This window comes from Panthera pardus, unplaced genomic scaffold (assembly GCF_024362965.1).
Source record: "Panthera pardus isolate Hobbes unplaced genomic scaffold, ASM2436296v1 HiC_scaffold_1, whole genome shotgun sequence".
In the NCBI taxonomy this organism is placed as follows: domain Eukaryota; kingdom Metazoa; phylum Chordata; class Mammalia; order Carnivora; family Felidae; genus Panthera; species Panthera pardus.
Window position 1 is genome coordinate 43,149,067 of NW_026526654.1, and position 16,393 is coordinate 43,165,459.

Consider the following 16,393-nt stretch of genomic DNA (forward strand, 5'->3'; position numbering starts at 1 on the left):
ATAATTCAGCATATTTTGCATACTTCTCCTCATCTTTCATCCCTGTTCCCAGTCCTTTTCCTTTTTGTGCTTAATTCCAGATTCTTGCCTCTCCATTGATTCCGAGCTTCCCCAGGAGAGGTTTTTATTTCATTTCTTAGACATTATTTTTGAATCCGTTTCTTTACCATTTAGGCAAAGAATGAATATAAAAACATGAAAATCAAATAAGCATGTTCCATCCTGTCCGTGGATAATGAACATAAATCATAGTCGTTAAGTATGATCAGGTCATAATACTGAGTTTTAAAGGGAGCATTTCTACTATTAAAAAAAAAAAAAGAAGGGTCTGTCTACAGTAAACCACCATATATTTCAAGTTATTTCTATTTTCCTCAAGCATACTGAAATACATATTAACGTCATTTGTACACAGACGTCTCTATTCCGTTTATCCGAATGATGAACAGTGAACAAGAGGAAGTGGTTTAATTAGGTACTATTAAAGGATCTAACTTCATGGCATTAAGGGATTTGACATAGACTATGAAGGTAGGGGAGACATGATGTATAATTCAAAGCATTATAAACTTTGAATGTTGAAGCAGAATTAATTAGCTTGGGTTATTAATAAGATGAAATCATAGACTCCTAGGGTCCAAATGGACCTTGTACGCCACAGAGTCTACTTTGTTCCCTAACTAGGGGAATCCCTTGGGTGTCATCTCTTACAAAGAACAAGTCATTCCGATGCAGTTTTCTGCACACGCACACATCTTTTCTTTTATTGGATCGTCACAACACCAGGTGGTTGCAGCTGTTGTTACCTCCTTTGTATAATGGTGTCTCCTGGTCAAGTATTGTTCCCGTAGCAGTGATTTTTAGTAACTTCCAAGTGGCAGACGGTTGATTCTTCTGCAAGACAAGTTGGGTGACATTTCTGAGGACCAAGTCCTCCCCTCATACGGTATTGAATTGCCTGTTATGACACTGTTCGGCTCTCAGTACTTCCTGGGTAAATGGAATAGCTCCAATTATCATGTTCTCATTTCCACTTCCTGGCCCTGGTGCCCCTCGAAACCCCACCATCAACCACTTGCATCTTCATTTCTCCAAACCAGGTGTCCTCAGTCATCTTAGCCACGTCTTTCTAGCTGTATTCCAACGCGTCACCGTGTCTTTTAAAATTTTCACACCACAAATGGAGGAAAGAGGTTTTAAAATGCAAAAAGTGTATTAAGTCTTCTGAAAATTGACTCTCTTTCTTAAGTCAGCTAAATCAAAATGTGCTGAACACTACATCTTGCCCATCCCTTGTACCTATAACTGGTTTCTTTTAAAACCTAAACATTCAGGGGCTCAGTCAGTTAAGCATCCAACTTTGGTTCAGGTCATGATCTCACAATTCATGAGTTTGAGCCCCACATCGGACTCTGTGCTGACAGCTCAGAGCCTTGAGCCTGCTTCGGATTCTGTGTTTCCCTCTCTCTCTGCTCCTCCCCCACTCACACTCTGTCTCTCTTGCTCGCAAAAATAAATAAAAAATTTAAGAATTTTTTTTTTAAACCTGAACATTCAATGTTGTGTTTGTAGTTAGACCTGTCCCTCAAGGGATGGCTCCCTTGGGAGTAGTGCGTTTCTTCTCCCTGGACACTTTTCACTGCAGGCTGGCTGATCTCTTGTAGGAGATACAGGACAGAATTGGTATTCTGAGGGCTGCACCTGCCCTTTCAAGTCTGGAAAATAATTATTCTATATCCATTTGATATTGGGGCCCATTCTCCCAATAAGTTGAAATGACATTGAACTCTCTCCCTGCCCGCCTTGCATTTAGTATTTTAGTTCTGTCCTTCAGCTTCTCCATATTTGCCAGGTATTAAGTAGGACAGGTTCAAGGACAAAGCCCTGAGATCTGATCTTAGAGACTTCCGTCCAAGTGGGTCTTAATTCATTAACGAATAGCTAAACATCCACCTAATCGTCCTACCTCCAACCTGTCTTTCTTGGTCTCACAGCTACATCAGGATGTCCTTGTGAAATCCCTGCTCCAAACCAAGGCATCCCAAATCCATTCATCGACTTCACAAGGAGATTCTTACTCTGCGAGACATAGCCTCCTAAATTAGCAAATAATAGTACTTCTAAAAAGAAAGAATGGGATTTGGTTGATTTACTGCCACTTGGTTCAGAGGGAGCCCATACTTGTTTCTGATTTATAATTCTATGCGAGATTTCTCAACTTTGCGTTCAAGATGAAATCAACACTAGCTGTATAGGGATTGAGGTTGGCTTGCTTTGCTTTTAACAAATATCTTAGCCTTACCTTTGCTCCAGGCACATTGAGTAAGTTATTTGTGTGTGACCAATCACAATGAATGTGGCGTGTGGGATTATAACATGACTTATAAGATCTACACACGCTATAGGAGGTGAGCAAGTAGCCCTGAGAAATTTTCTTTGATAAAGTCACATTAATTTTACCTTTAACACTTGATCTTTTGTGCATTATTAGCACATGACCAGTCATCTATTTAGGACTCACGCAGTAAACTGAACACATTGGTAGAAAAGAGGAACATTTTCTAGATAATAGCGATTTAGAGTAAAAAGAGAAATTCTGCAGAATGCCTTTTTAAATTTAAAAATGATGTAAGTTATTGTCATGACTGTGCAGTTTAGATAATAACATAAATACTTGCCCGAACATTTTTAAATGCCTTTACTAACACTCGCCTGTGGTAAATTGTTTAAGGCACAGTAAAAAGGAGGAAAAAACTGTATCTCAGCAATCCTATACAGCAATCCTGTCAGCAGGTACATTGTTCCCCTTCACTGGTATAGATTGTGTCTCCTCTACGTGAAGCAGTGGACAGTGTATTTAAAATGAATGTGCAGTATAATTAAATTAATGGCCATCTAAGCCTTTGTTATATATAACTAGCATGTTACTATGATTTTCCCTCATGTCAAGAATTTTATTACTTATTAAATGATCTAAATATAAGTTTTAGAGGGAAATAGTCTTACAAATCTGGAACTGCTATTTACAATTCTCTTATTTTCTAAATATATCATAGTGTTTCGAAAATGCAGTACAAGAAACATTCAGGCATCTGTGATTCCTTCAGCCACTAGATGGTGCACTACAACCAGCTGTTGGGTCTACTCTAAAAGGGTCTGAGGGTCCCCTGGAACCCTCTGGTGGTGTGTGGAACATGACGTCATTATCACTGTTCTGCAGAATATTGCAATTTACTTATGAACAAAGGAAAGAAAATGTAAAGATACTTTTTAAGCCAGACTTTTTAAAAAGTAATTTTAGCATATAAAAATGCTCAGTTTCAAATGAATCTGGGAATACTTTATACTCCAACTCGATATCCTACTCTCCAGTAAGTCTGTGAGCCTCATTTAGCCGTGTTGTCCAATATTCATTTTAATGCATATGAAAACTATCTGCCTGAATTTTAATCATCAGTAAATGTAAAGCAATCACATTTCTTATCTATCTGGCTTTATCAGAAGTAACTCATGTCTGAATTTTACACATCAAAGAAATTAACTTATATGGATGCTTTAAAATTATTAACCAATTGCGATTTAAGTCTATAAAATGTGTCCTTCCCTACCTCCACAGATGAAGGCAATGATACATTATTTACCTCTTCCCTTGAGGGATGATGCTTTTGTAATTAATATCATTCTATAATTAACATCAGATAATGATTGTGCATTTGGAGAACACACATGTGTGCATGCACACACATTCAGACACAACATCTATGCTAAATGCTTGCGGATTCCATGCTTTTTCACCTTTCTTACTTGCCTCATCACTTTTCACTGCTATTCCTACATTTCTTGCTTCTAATTTGACATCGGGTTTAACTGCGTGAGATTTCGAAATGGGTTCATGATATTCCTACAAAGACATTCGTGAGTTTTGTGACAGCTGTGCACTTTAGTGGCCTTTTGTTCAGAGGTCTTGTAGTTGCCAGATCAGGTAGTGGGGTGCTGCTTAGATTTTCACATCTATCTTCATTAATTAAATAACTCATTCGTATAAAGCTCTGTGTCAGGTCCGCTGTCTAGATTTGTTGTTAGATAAAGCATAGGGTTTAGTGATGCCAAGATCATTAATCACTGAAGAGCTAACCAACATTTTTCAGGCACAAATCCTTTCCCAACAAGTTGTTGGTAAGTCTCAGGCAAACAGCTCACAAGTATGAGCACATTGGTACTTGCTGAGAAATAGGAAACTATAATAGAAATAGAACTAAATTGAAGTCAGGAGACAACAGTCTGAATCTGTCCTTGGCCCCTAACTGAGAGATTCACTTCACTCTGTGAGTCTCAGGTTTTCTGTTTCATTTTTGTCTCTGACCATAAACGTAGCCCATTGTTGCATAATTACCATAGGGGACATTATTTTTATATCCCCAGTAAATACAGTGACTAACACATCTCAAGGGCTCAAGAATTATTTGTTGAATTGAAATTGTGTACGTATGAATATTGACGTGGGTATATGTTGTTATTGTAATCATAGGTTCAAGGCAAAAAAGTGTGCATCATTTAGTATACAGTCATCATAAGCAGCTATAATAATGTCATCTCTGTACTTCAGACTCTCCTAATTTAAAAATTTTGTGATTCAGAAAAAGTTGAGTGAAAGCTGTTACTTAATAAGTCCTCTTTATCATCATTTTGATAAAATGATAATGTAAATAATCCTATAAGGAATATATATATAATACTTAGTAAAACATAGTTTTTCATTTGTAACTATGTCAAGAAGCATATGTACAAAACAGATTCAACATGACCCATGTTTATTGAGCATTTTCCACGTCTAAGGCATTATAGATTTTTATCTTGAAAAAGGCAGAAGGAGGCATAAGCCCCCATCTTCAATGAACTTGCCCTTAAGTGTACTAGATAAGAGTTGCATGGATAGTCATAACAGAGGTCAAGTGTGCAAAGCCCTATAATAAAGGTCCAAGCAAAAGGACAATAGAACGCAATAGGAGCTGTCTATGATGGCCAGGGAGTTTGGGGACACCTTTTTACTCCGACATAAGGCCCTTCTCCTCTGACTCCTGTTAAACCTCGTTTGCTTGACCCTAATCCCAATCTCCCCCTTTCCTCAGGCAAACAAAGGAATAGCTCTCCAACTGTGCTCCGTGTGTGGAGCTCATTCACACATTTCCTCCTACCTGAAATGGCCTGCCTGAGGGGCCTCCTTTCTTCCTGCTTTGGTAGAAATGCTATTAATTTTTCAACACTTATCTCAGTGTCCCCTTGTCTGTTAAGCCATCTGACTACCCTCCTTCCCTAGGCAGGTAGAACCTTCCATGACCCTAGAGCGCTGGGGCATCTCTGTGTCACACAGAAAGGAGGGTATGTGGGAAACACTGTGGCAGTAGAAACAACAGGGCCTGGCATCTGATTGGACAGGAGGGGAGGGAGAGGGAGGCTTTGAAGACCGCCAGCGTGTGTGGTTAGGAGGGGGAAGTGCTATGAACAGACATGGAGACCACAGATGGGAGAGAGCTGGCATTTCCTGAGGACCTGCCAGATCCCAGGCACTGTGCTCAGCTCTAGGAGTCGTGCCTTCCCTATTCCCTATTCTAATTGTATCTCTAAATTCCCTGAAAGGTGAGAGTACTTACCCACTATCAGCAGTGGCTGAGCAGTGGAGCTGGGATTCAAACACCAGTTTCTCTAGAACCTGTGCTGTTGTCACGACACCCGCTCTCAGGCAGGTTTGCTGATAACCTGCCAGCCTCACCACTCAAGCCACATTCTCATGCATGTCTGGCCAGCACTACCTAGGTACCTGTTTAGCGACTGTCATTCAGGTGCTTTGAAGTAATAAGATAACAAGTGACTTCATATTTTTAAAGCTTTTCATTAATGTGAACTGGTCATTCTTCGGAGTCTATTAAAATGTTACTTTGTTAGAAAGCCAGTGAGAAGGCAGGACCAGAAGCATTAATAAATAGGCAGCTTCTGAGTACTTGTGCAGTGTGCAGCACTGTGCACAGTAATGGGTATGCTGTGAAGATGTGGACGGCAAGGAGTTTTAAGTGTGGTGGGGGAGACAGCCATGTCTGCAAATATCTGCTGGTGTGAAGCAGGATAGGAAAGCCTTGAGTGAGCTTGATACAAGTTTCCACAGCAGCACAGCCAGGGTGATGGGTCCTGATGGCACGGGTGTGGTGAAAACCACCTACCCCAGCGAGCAGGCATTCAAGTGCCGTCTGTAAAAAGGAACTGGAATAATCTGGATGGATGACAAAGTGCTGTGAAAGTTGTACTTGTTTTCATTTATGGAGGAGTTACTCTAACCTGTCCTGGAGAGTTACCATGTGGAAGCATGCTGAACCTGATAAGGTTCTGATCTGAATCTGAATCTGAATCAGATTAATGATCTGAATGCGGGTACCAGTGCTGTACTTACTGTATTTAGGCATCTTATGACCACGCTCTGCATTTTCCTTCTTTTACTTTTGGGTTTATTTTTTATTTTTATTATTTTTTTTAATGTTTATTTATTTTTGAGACAGAGAGAGACAGAGCATGAACGAGGGAGGGTCAGAGAGAGAGGGAGACACAGAATCTGAAGCAGGCTCCAGGCTCTGAGCTGTCGGCACAGAGCCTGACGTGGGGCTCGAACTCACGGACCGTGAGATCATGACCTGAGCCGAAGTCGGACGCTTAACCGACTGAGCCACCCAGGCGCCCCTACTTTTGGGTTTATTTTATCCAGATACCAATGAAAATTGTGTTGTAGGCAGGAGTGGGATAATAATTTTCCCAGCCCTTGTACTTTCTTGTGTTCTATGGAAGAATGGCTAGATTGTGAGTTTGGGTCATCTTATCCTGAATGGCAAAATTAACTATTACTGATACAAAATTGGCGGGTTTAATGGAACGATCAAAGGTAATGAGGAGCTGTATTTTTACAGAAAATATACCCACCACTAAAGAATATATAAAAAATAATGTTTATTATACTTATGATAATTCAATAAAAAATCTTCATAACTAAGAATAGAAAGAATTATAAAGTACATACATTGTTTTAAAGATTACAATAATTAATGCTCATTTGAGTAGCAAAATAGAAGGCTCACTCACAGGTCATGTTAGTAATTTCACAGGTTTAAAATGAGATATTTGTAGACCAACCCTTTAAATAGCACTAGTTTTAGATAAAATCTCCCAAACTTATTTTCCTTTTCAAAAATACATACTCTAATTCATTAGAATAGAAAAGATGATAGAATGAGTAGAATGCTAGCAGTGGCTCTCTGCCTCGCAACATAGATTGCTCATTTTTTTAAGTAAGCTCTACACCTGCCATGAGATTCGAACTCTTGAGATCAAGAGTTGCACACTCCACCAACTGAGCCAGCCAGGCACCTCCCTTAACCCTCTTAAGTTAACTGTGGCAAGTTATATTTTAAGGGAATGTGAGCTGTTTGAATTTAAATAGTGTCATTCATTTAAGCAACAATTACCAGCAAGGAGCTGCTGCCCTAGGTAGTGAAGAAAGCTCGAAGCCACCCTCAGTACTCAACCGCTGAGGGGCGGACAGACAGTAAAACCAGCAGTCACAGTGGGGTGTGAGGAGAGTTTAACATGGGCATGTCCAGGGTACCAGGCAGCCATGTGATCAGATTGTCTTTGAGAACATTTTCCTTCAATGTATTGCAGATGTTATTGGAGAGGTTAGGACATGAGACAGGGACACAGAACCATTAAAAGTTGGTGTCAGTGGAAGGTGGCAAGAACCTAAAGAAAGGCCGCTCACAACTGGGGGGTAAACTGGAGAGGACAGCTGGACAGGTATTTGGAAGGCAGAGCTGGCAGGTGTAATGATCAGGTCGAAGCAGGCAGAAAAGTCCAAGAAATCCCTCCAACTAGAGAACTTTATGACTTGACACCCGAGTAGGTAGGATTGCCTTTTTCTCCAGAGAGCAAAGCAGAAGGAGAAACTGGTCTTTTTTTTTTTTTTTTTAATTTTTTTTTTCAACATTTTTTACTTTTATTTTTGGGACAGAGAGAGACAGACAGAGCATGAACGGGGGAGGGGCAGAGAGAGAGGGAGACACAGAATCGGAAACAGGCTCCAGGCTCCGAGCCATCAGCCCAGAGCCCGACACGGGGCTCAAACTCACGGACCGCGAGATTGTGACTTGGCTGAAGTCGGACGCTTAACCGACTGCGCCACCCAGGCGCCCCGAAACTGGTCTTTTTTAGGGGGTAGCTGCTGAGTAAAGTTTTGGTCATGTTGAAATAACCTTTGGACTACCACCTCTGTGATCGATCTCTCTGTAGTGCTTAGGAGAGAGACTGAGATGTAGAGACTTAGGAATCTTTTCCGTACAAGTCGTGGTGGAAGCCGTAGGAGCCAAGGAGAACTTATGCAGGTGAGAAGAAGTCAGAGTCAAAATCTTGGTAAACATTTCAGGGACGGGTAAAGGAAGAACTCTCTGCAAAAGAAACTAAAAGGAAAATGTAACCAGAAACATAGGAAAATAAATATTGTCACTACGTGGAAAAATAAACTCAGAATAGCCAAATAAAGTATTACCCTTAGACCTTGAACATTTTACTTTCAGTAAAGTATGTTTTTATTATAGGATATTTTAGGTCATTTATATTTGATTTCTGGATGAGAAGGGCTAGCTAGTCTCTGTGTTAACACATTGTCCTACAAGTACTAATTCACATTTTCAATCTGCACATCCGGCTCTGACCAGATATCCTGGTTTATTAAAGCAGTGACTTAAAGCGTTGAGAGGCAATATAGAGGAGAGGTTAAAACTGTGAGCTCGGGGCGCCTGGGTGGCTCAGTCGGTTAAGCGGCCGACTTCGGCTCAGGTCATGATCTCGCGGTCTGTGAGTTCGAGCCCCGCGTCAGGCTCTGTGCTGACAGCACAGAGCCTGGAGCCTGTTTCGGATTCTGTGTCTCCCTGTCTCTGACCCTCCCCCGTTCATGCTCTGTCTCTCCCTGTCTCAAAAATAAATAAAACGTTAAAAAATTAAAACAAAAAACAAAAAAACTGTGAGCTCTGGAGCACCTGGGTGGCTTTGTCGGTTGAGCGTCCAACTTTGGCTCGGGTCGTGATCTTGCGGTCCGTGAGGTTCGCTGCTGTCAGGAAGAGCCTGCTTCAGATCCTCTGTCCCCCTCTAGCTGCCCCTGCCCCACATGTGCTGCCTCTCAAAAATAGATGAACATTAAACAACAACGAAAAAACCCCTGTGAGCTCTAGTATCCGATTCCCAGAATTCAAATCCTACCTCTATCACATACCAACTCGGGGTGAAATGGAGTTGGTTACTGCAAAGCGTACGTCCGTAAAGCTCTTAGAACAAAGTGCTGTGTGTGGAAAGTGCTATATGCTTTGGCAAATATTGTTTTCATCAAAGATATGCGTTATGGAATTGCATGGGGAAGAAAGAACAAATCCACTTTGTCTCATTTACACATAATGAAAAAAGACAGTTAATTCAGTCCAGACAATTCAGTGGGGCAGAGACTAACATTGATTACGTGTTTAATTGAACTGACAAGATCAAATGGATCAAACAAATTATAAAATACTAAATTATAAGATACTACATTGTTCTGTTCGTAGTTTTATAATTAAAATGTTAGGAAAATCAAGATCAAGATTGGCATCCAATTACCAGAAAACTCTTAATTCTTTTTTTTTTTTGAAACACAGCAAACAGGATCTATTTTTAACTTTATAATTTATATTTCCTAGCAAAAACAGAAAAACCTTGAATTTCATAACTATAAAATTAAATATTTTATTGAGCACCTGTCATTTCTCAGGCACATGCCATGTGTACTTTTAGTTTCCCGAGTGTAGGAACAGTGTTTCCATTTTACAGATGGGGAGGCGATGTTTCAGAAAGCCCAACGCTCTAGCCTGAGATCTGATTGCAGATCGATGACTGAGCCAGCATCTGAGCAGGCTTTCTGCCCGATTTCAAAGCCTATGCTATTTCAGGCCACCTTAACACCACCAATAAGGAAGGCAGCCTGGTCCACCCTGAGGACAAGTCAAGAGCCTTGTAATCTCAGCTCCAGGTTTCTGTTTCCTCATTTTAAAAGCACCTAATTTCCTCCCAGATCTAAAATTGTGTGAACTTTTATGAACTAAGGTAATAGAAACCAGAAGACAAGATAGGAATCTTGATTCTGCTCCCCACCACCGCCCCCCCCCCCCCCGCCGTCATATGCAAATACCATTCCTCAAGTGAAACAGATTGTCACAGCAAATATGTTGAGCCTTGAGTGTAATGAAGCTCATTTGTCAGCGTCTGGGGCCCCATAACTTCATAAAAGTTAAACAGGGACACATTTCAGAAATGCACTTCTGAACTGGAAAAAAAAAAAAAATGCCTGTGCTTCCTGCTGCAAAAGGTGTTCCTTTTCAGTTGCTTGAGAAAATAACAGAGAGTAGCTGATGTGAGAACATGGGTGTTTTGTTTGACCCAGACTTTTCAAACTGCACATTCCTCTTATGTGTATTGCTTACACGTCATTTTAATATGAAAGGGCACCTGTCTTTTGTCTCAGTACACATTTACCTTTCAGCATTTCAGATGGGAAGATGGGAGGTACCTGAAAAAGTTATTTTTGTTTCGTGGGTTTTGGGAATCCATTCAAGACCTGGTGTTTTCTTTAGACTTTATTATGCTTCTGCTGGGTAAATGTCATGGAAGTGCATTTAGTGACTCTTAATCCTTTTCTTTAACCAAAATTGAAAGAGACAGGGGTTCTCATAATAAATCAGTTTGTTGACTGTTTCAAGAAGAAAACCCTGACGTGAGTTTTCATTTTCTCAGGACACTTAATTAGACTTCTGTTTAAATAACGCCTGTGAATACACACACACACACACGCACACACACGCATATAAAATTGTATTTAGCTTGAACTCTGAAAGCGGAGTTAAAAAGAGTGTTTCATAACAAAACTTAACAAACCCCCTTCCTGGTTCTTTTTTTTTTTTTTTTTCTCTCTGTTTACTCTTTATAGGACTGTTCCACTTTAAAAAATAGAAGCTTTTTTGCTATTCGTTTTGGTTAACATTTTCCTTTTTCAGAGGTTTTCATAGTTTAGTCCAGGTTTTTTAAACAACAGAGGAGGACGGATTGTGCTCAGAAATAGCCGCATTCTTTTTTTTCAAATACAAAGTGTGGAAATGGCTTGGATTTGTCATGGGACATGGAGAACTTCACGCTTCAGAACTGAAGACCTGAAAGTTAGTAAACTCCCCAAGGTATGGCATGGGATTAAGCTACCAATTAATTACCTAGTTCATGTCCTTCGGTTTTTCTTAAACATTAGTAGCTTAACGTCTCAACTTAGCAAAGAAAAATCATCTAAACTATGACTTATTGGTAATGACATGTACCATGTCATTTTCTGTCATTTCATTATTTCATGGGATGAGGAGAAGAAACAAAAATCACAGGTGATCTGATGGTGGAATCAAAACTTACAGGTTTTTTTTTTTTTTGAAAAATATTAACTATTCTTTCAAAGATTTTGCCACTAGGGATTCAAAGTGTACTTGTGAGTTAGACAAAAGAAGGAAGAAGGTGGGCATGCTGTTTTTCTTTTTAGCTTATTTCTAGAGAAAACAGTTTTGAATAACACATTTGCAGAAATCTAATTCAAATGAGTGTAAGGACAGTTCACGATTCCTGAAGAAATTACTGGAAATCGTGTTTACTCTCCCCATCATCCTCCTGATGCACAGCAGCTGTGTACAATAGAAGCATAGACCCAGGGAGGTGCCTGACTCCTTTCATTGTCCAAGCCAACGCTTTCCATAGGAAAATTGTCATGGGACATACACTCCCTATTCTGTGCCTACCACTAACTTCTTAGTAAATTTAGTTTTCTACTTTCCAGCAAGATTTTGGAGGAAAGAAGACAGGATGGAAGAAAGATTCTGTCTGTTCATTATATCCTTTCAGGGCTCATGTCTGCATGCTACAATATTTCTTACAAACGTATTTATCATTTTAATAAGCTTTTCCTCACATCATGAAGTTTCTGTTACCCTAATTTGCTTACAAGATTGTATCCTTTAAATTGCTTTAAAGCACAAGCATAAAATAAAATACAGAGTTTAATACAATGCAGTGGCCACTAAAATTGTTCTTCTATCTACTTCTGGAACTGACTAGTCCAAAAAGAACATTTATTGATTTTGTTTTTAATAGAATGCTAGGCCCTGGGCAGGTATAATCAAAACCTAGGTCTCTCTCTCTCCCTCTCTCTTTTGCTAATATATATGAGTTTTGTTCTTACGGGTTTAAATATAATTTTTTGTCAAGTTAGCTAACATACAGTGTATACAATGTGCTCTTGGTTTTGGGGGTAGATTCCCGTGATTCATCGCTTGCATACAACACCCAGTGCTTATCCCAACAAATGCCCTCCTCAGTGCCCATCACCCATTTTCCCCTCCCCCCACCCCCGCACCAACCCTCAGTTTGTTCTCTGTACTTAAGAGTGTCTTATGAAAACCTAGGTCTCTCTGGAATGAAGGGCAGAAGCCAGCTCTCTGCCTGATCAGAACAGCCATCTCCTCTTCTCACCCCCTATAGCTCAGCCTCTAATTTTTTTTTTTCCTTTTTATTGTTTTCTTTTTCCCTTCTGTTTTTTTTTTAAGCATGGAGAGAAAATACTCAAACTCTAATTTTATTAATGAGGCAATAGGGGCAAAGAATATTATGCTTAAGTTTTCATGGATATTAAAAAGAAAGTATACCTTTTTATAAGAAATTTTCAAGAAAAACCTCACTTATTGCTCAATTAAGTTTACTATTTTCTGATACACTTTCTCCTTCCCCACTGCCGACCAGAGAAGGTTTGCATTCTTCATTATATGCCTTCATTCATCACCTAGCCCTTAATAACTTAAAAACTTTTATCATTTTCATTGGTTTTATTCAAGAGTAGGGACATGTCTGCCTCTTGTATTTTTGAGACCTTTTCCTTGACTTCCTTTTTCTTTTTGAGATATAATTGGCATACAATATTAAACCAGTTTCAGGTATACAACATGATTCGATATTTGTATATGTTGTGAAGGTATCACTACGGTAAGTGTAGTTAACATCTATCAATACAGAGATACAGATGGCTTTTTTGCATGACAAGAACTTTTCATTAAGATCTACTCTCTTAGCAACTTTGAAATATATAACACAGTATTCTAACTACAGTCACCTGCTGTTCCATTACATCCCCATGACGTATTTTTTCTATAACTGGACATTTGTGCCTTTTGACTCACTGCACCCATTTCACCCAGCCTTGTCTTTCATGATCACTGATTGTGCTCTGATTCCACCTCACAGAATACTTCTCAGATTTTGCACAAAGTTTTCCTGCTCCAAGTCTGTGGGCTCACAGAAATCCTTGCTACCAGTTACTGCCTTCCCCGTGCCCCACCCCCTAAAATAGCCATGTCAGGAACGATGCCAAACAGCTAAGCTACTTTCTGATCCTTCCCTATCAGTGTTCTCTCCCCCAGACTCAGTAGCTAGTCATAGAAACTCATCATGGTTCACAATGGCCTTGTAAGATGACTGTAGTGAAAGGGATTGGAGAGGAGCCTCCATCATCATGTAGAATCACTGTTCTACACTGTGGAATCTCTGTAAAGTTTACAGAGACATGCCTGACCCTACCCCATCCTGACTCTCATAGGAAGACCCTCCTCATTTTTTAATGAGCAGAAAAGACCCTAAAGATATTTTTAAAACTCAGATTGGGTTGGGTGAGCCTTTTCAGAGAGTCACTCAATCCAGAACTCTCAGAGTATGTGGTGTGAAATATCATGTGTTTATTACTGAGTGTGCTGTTAGAATTTTAGTTGGGGTCCTTAATGGAGAGTAAGTGATTATTCTATAGCCAAAATAGTCCCTCACCCACCCATCCCAAATTAACAGTGTGTATTATATACCCCAAGTCAGTAAGTTGATGTAATCAGGAAGCCTACGCAAAGTTCAGGTGCCTTCCTAACATCAAGGATCAGTAAACTTTGTGTAAAGGGCCAGATAGTAAATATTCTAAGCATTTCAGGCCTAGATGCTTTATTACATTATTCTCTCTTGCAGTGCTCAATTCTGCCGTCACTGGAAGACAGCCATAACCAATATGTAGACAAATGAACATGATTTGTGTTCCAATAAAAACTTATTTATGGACACTAAAATTTGAATTGCATGTAATTTTCATGTGCCATGAAATAGTGCTCTTGATTTTTTTCAACCACGTACAAGTGTAAAAGCCATTGTAAGCTCAAAGTTTGCACAAAATACAGGCCAAAGACCGGATTTAGCCGGGGAACCACAGTTTACCACCCTCTGCTATAGATTTTCAAGTGTAAAGGACATAAATGCCATAATTCAACAGCCAAAATGAAAGTAAGACTATTATAACTGTGAGGAAGAAATTAGAGAATATGAAGCGCCTACTTTGGAGGTGCAACGAAGTCCAGAGAGCACCTGAGACAAGAAAGTGTCCCCAAGGCAGGCCATCCAAACCTCTAACATCCCTCCTGAGATGAAATAGAAGCCCCTGTGTCCTCCTTGCCTCTGCTTATTTTCCAGGCTCATCCCAGCTGTGGGCGCTCTTCCCCTCACTCCATCTGGAACGGCAAGGGGAGTCGGATACACATGACCCTTCTCCATCCATCCTTCAATTTAGAAAACACTGTCTTCTTTCCTTCATAACTTTACACTCTCTGTGGCTGGTTCCTGGTGACACAGGAGAGAGCTAAGAAATGCCCGTTGGTGACTGAGTCCGCTAGCTGAGCTCAGTGCCCCAAAGATGGATGTGTTTTTGAAGACATGATTTATATCAAGCTCAGCTCCTTATCACCCATGCTCGTGATATAAACGTCACAAACGTCTAGGGATGGCATGTAAATAAAAGCATGTTAACAGTTGCCAGTGATATACTATGGAGGAGACACTCAATCTTTTCCAGTTAGGGGTTTTGCTGATTTTTATTATTATTTTAATTTCTGTTCAACTTTGGTCAATAGACACCTGCAAATGAAGATTTTTCTGTCTGTAGGACATCCAGAATGTGTCAGAGGGTAAGGTTTTGGGTTAATCCACTCAGTAGGCTTCTACTTGAAAGGAGTTCTTTCAGAACAACCTGGAGCTTTCTGTGGCCCACAATTAGAGCATCAGCATTTCTAGATTTAATGGGTCTGTGCCGTTCACTCACTTCTGAAAGGATCTCCTGATCCTGAAAGGGCCCATAGGGATAGCATTTATTTCAGGGTTGAGTGAAAAATGTTGGGTCCAGTTCAGGCTAGTTCTCCCATGTAGGTGTCCCTTGTACTCTCATGTACAGAGCCTCATAGTTCTGTGTGTGTGTGTCTGTGTGTGTGTGTGTCTGTGTGTGTGTGTGTGTGTGTGTGTGTGTGTGTGTGTGTGTGGCAGTTTTGTTGATTCATTCAAGAACTTGTCTGATATTTATTCTATCCTTTACCCCAAGGATACTGAAATGGTAGCGGCCCGGTCCTTGACCTCCACGTATTCAGAAACTGGTTGAGGAAAAGGCACCTAAATAAAATCTTTATGATACCTTGTGATAGATGATATAATAGAAGTAAGAAATGAATAATTTGGGAGTTCCTGAGAAAGTAGAACCAACTTTGAGGATGTGACAAAGTTTACATGGGAAAAGAATTCTACATTCCACTGTAACATGGTGAAAAGGGCTGGATTTGGAACCAAACGCTTCTTTTTTTCCGACATTGGGCAAGTTACTTTACTGCATTGAGCCTCAGTTTTCTCATCTGTAAGGTGGGGTTAGTAATACTCACTTTGCATAGGAATCAGCCAAAAACTCCCTTCCCTGTCGTAAGTCCTTTTCACCAAAGACTGTGTGTGGCCAGGAATTCTGTTGACTATTAGATGGAAGGAACAGAAGGAGAGATCACTTTTTGTGGGGTTGCATGGGGACAGGGCATCCATTCTGAGTGAGAGCCAGGAAAAAACACACCTGGGTCAACCATTGTTTCTCTCCCCCTGGGAGTTCATTTGGACAATGGGTAGTGTATCTTTTCCCAGCAAAGCCTTTGCATATTTTACTGTTCTTACAAGTTGACTGAAGGACCTGGTCAAATTACATACTTCTTCAGACTGCTTTTCACCATGAGTTTCAACACTAAAACCAACTTGATGATTCCTCAGGGCTCGCTGTAATTAAATCACTGAAAAGGGTATTTAAACTTTACACTCTTAGCTATCTAGGATTCCTTTCCAGTAGACAAGCAAAAAGTAGATGGTTTATGAACGATAGGTACTTCATACCTAATTTCTGGGGAGTGGTGGAGTGCTTTACCTT

General features: G+C 40.1%; 1 protein-coding gene across 10 annotated transcripts in view; it reads left to right on the top strand.

The window, feature by feature from the left end:
* Positions 1-16,393, top strand: part of KLF12 (KLF transcription factor 12) — a 443,329-nt gene that overhangs the window by 414,873 nt on the left and 12,063 nt on the right. The window lies entirely within an intron of this gene.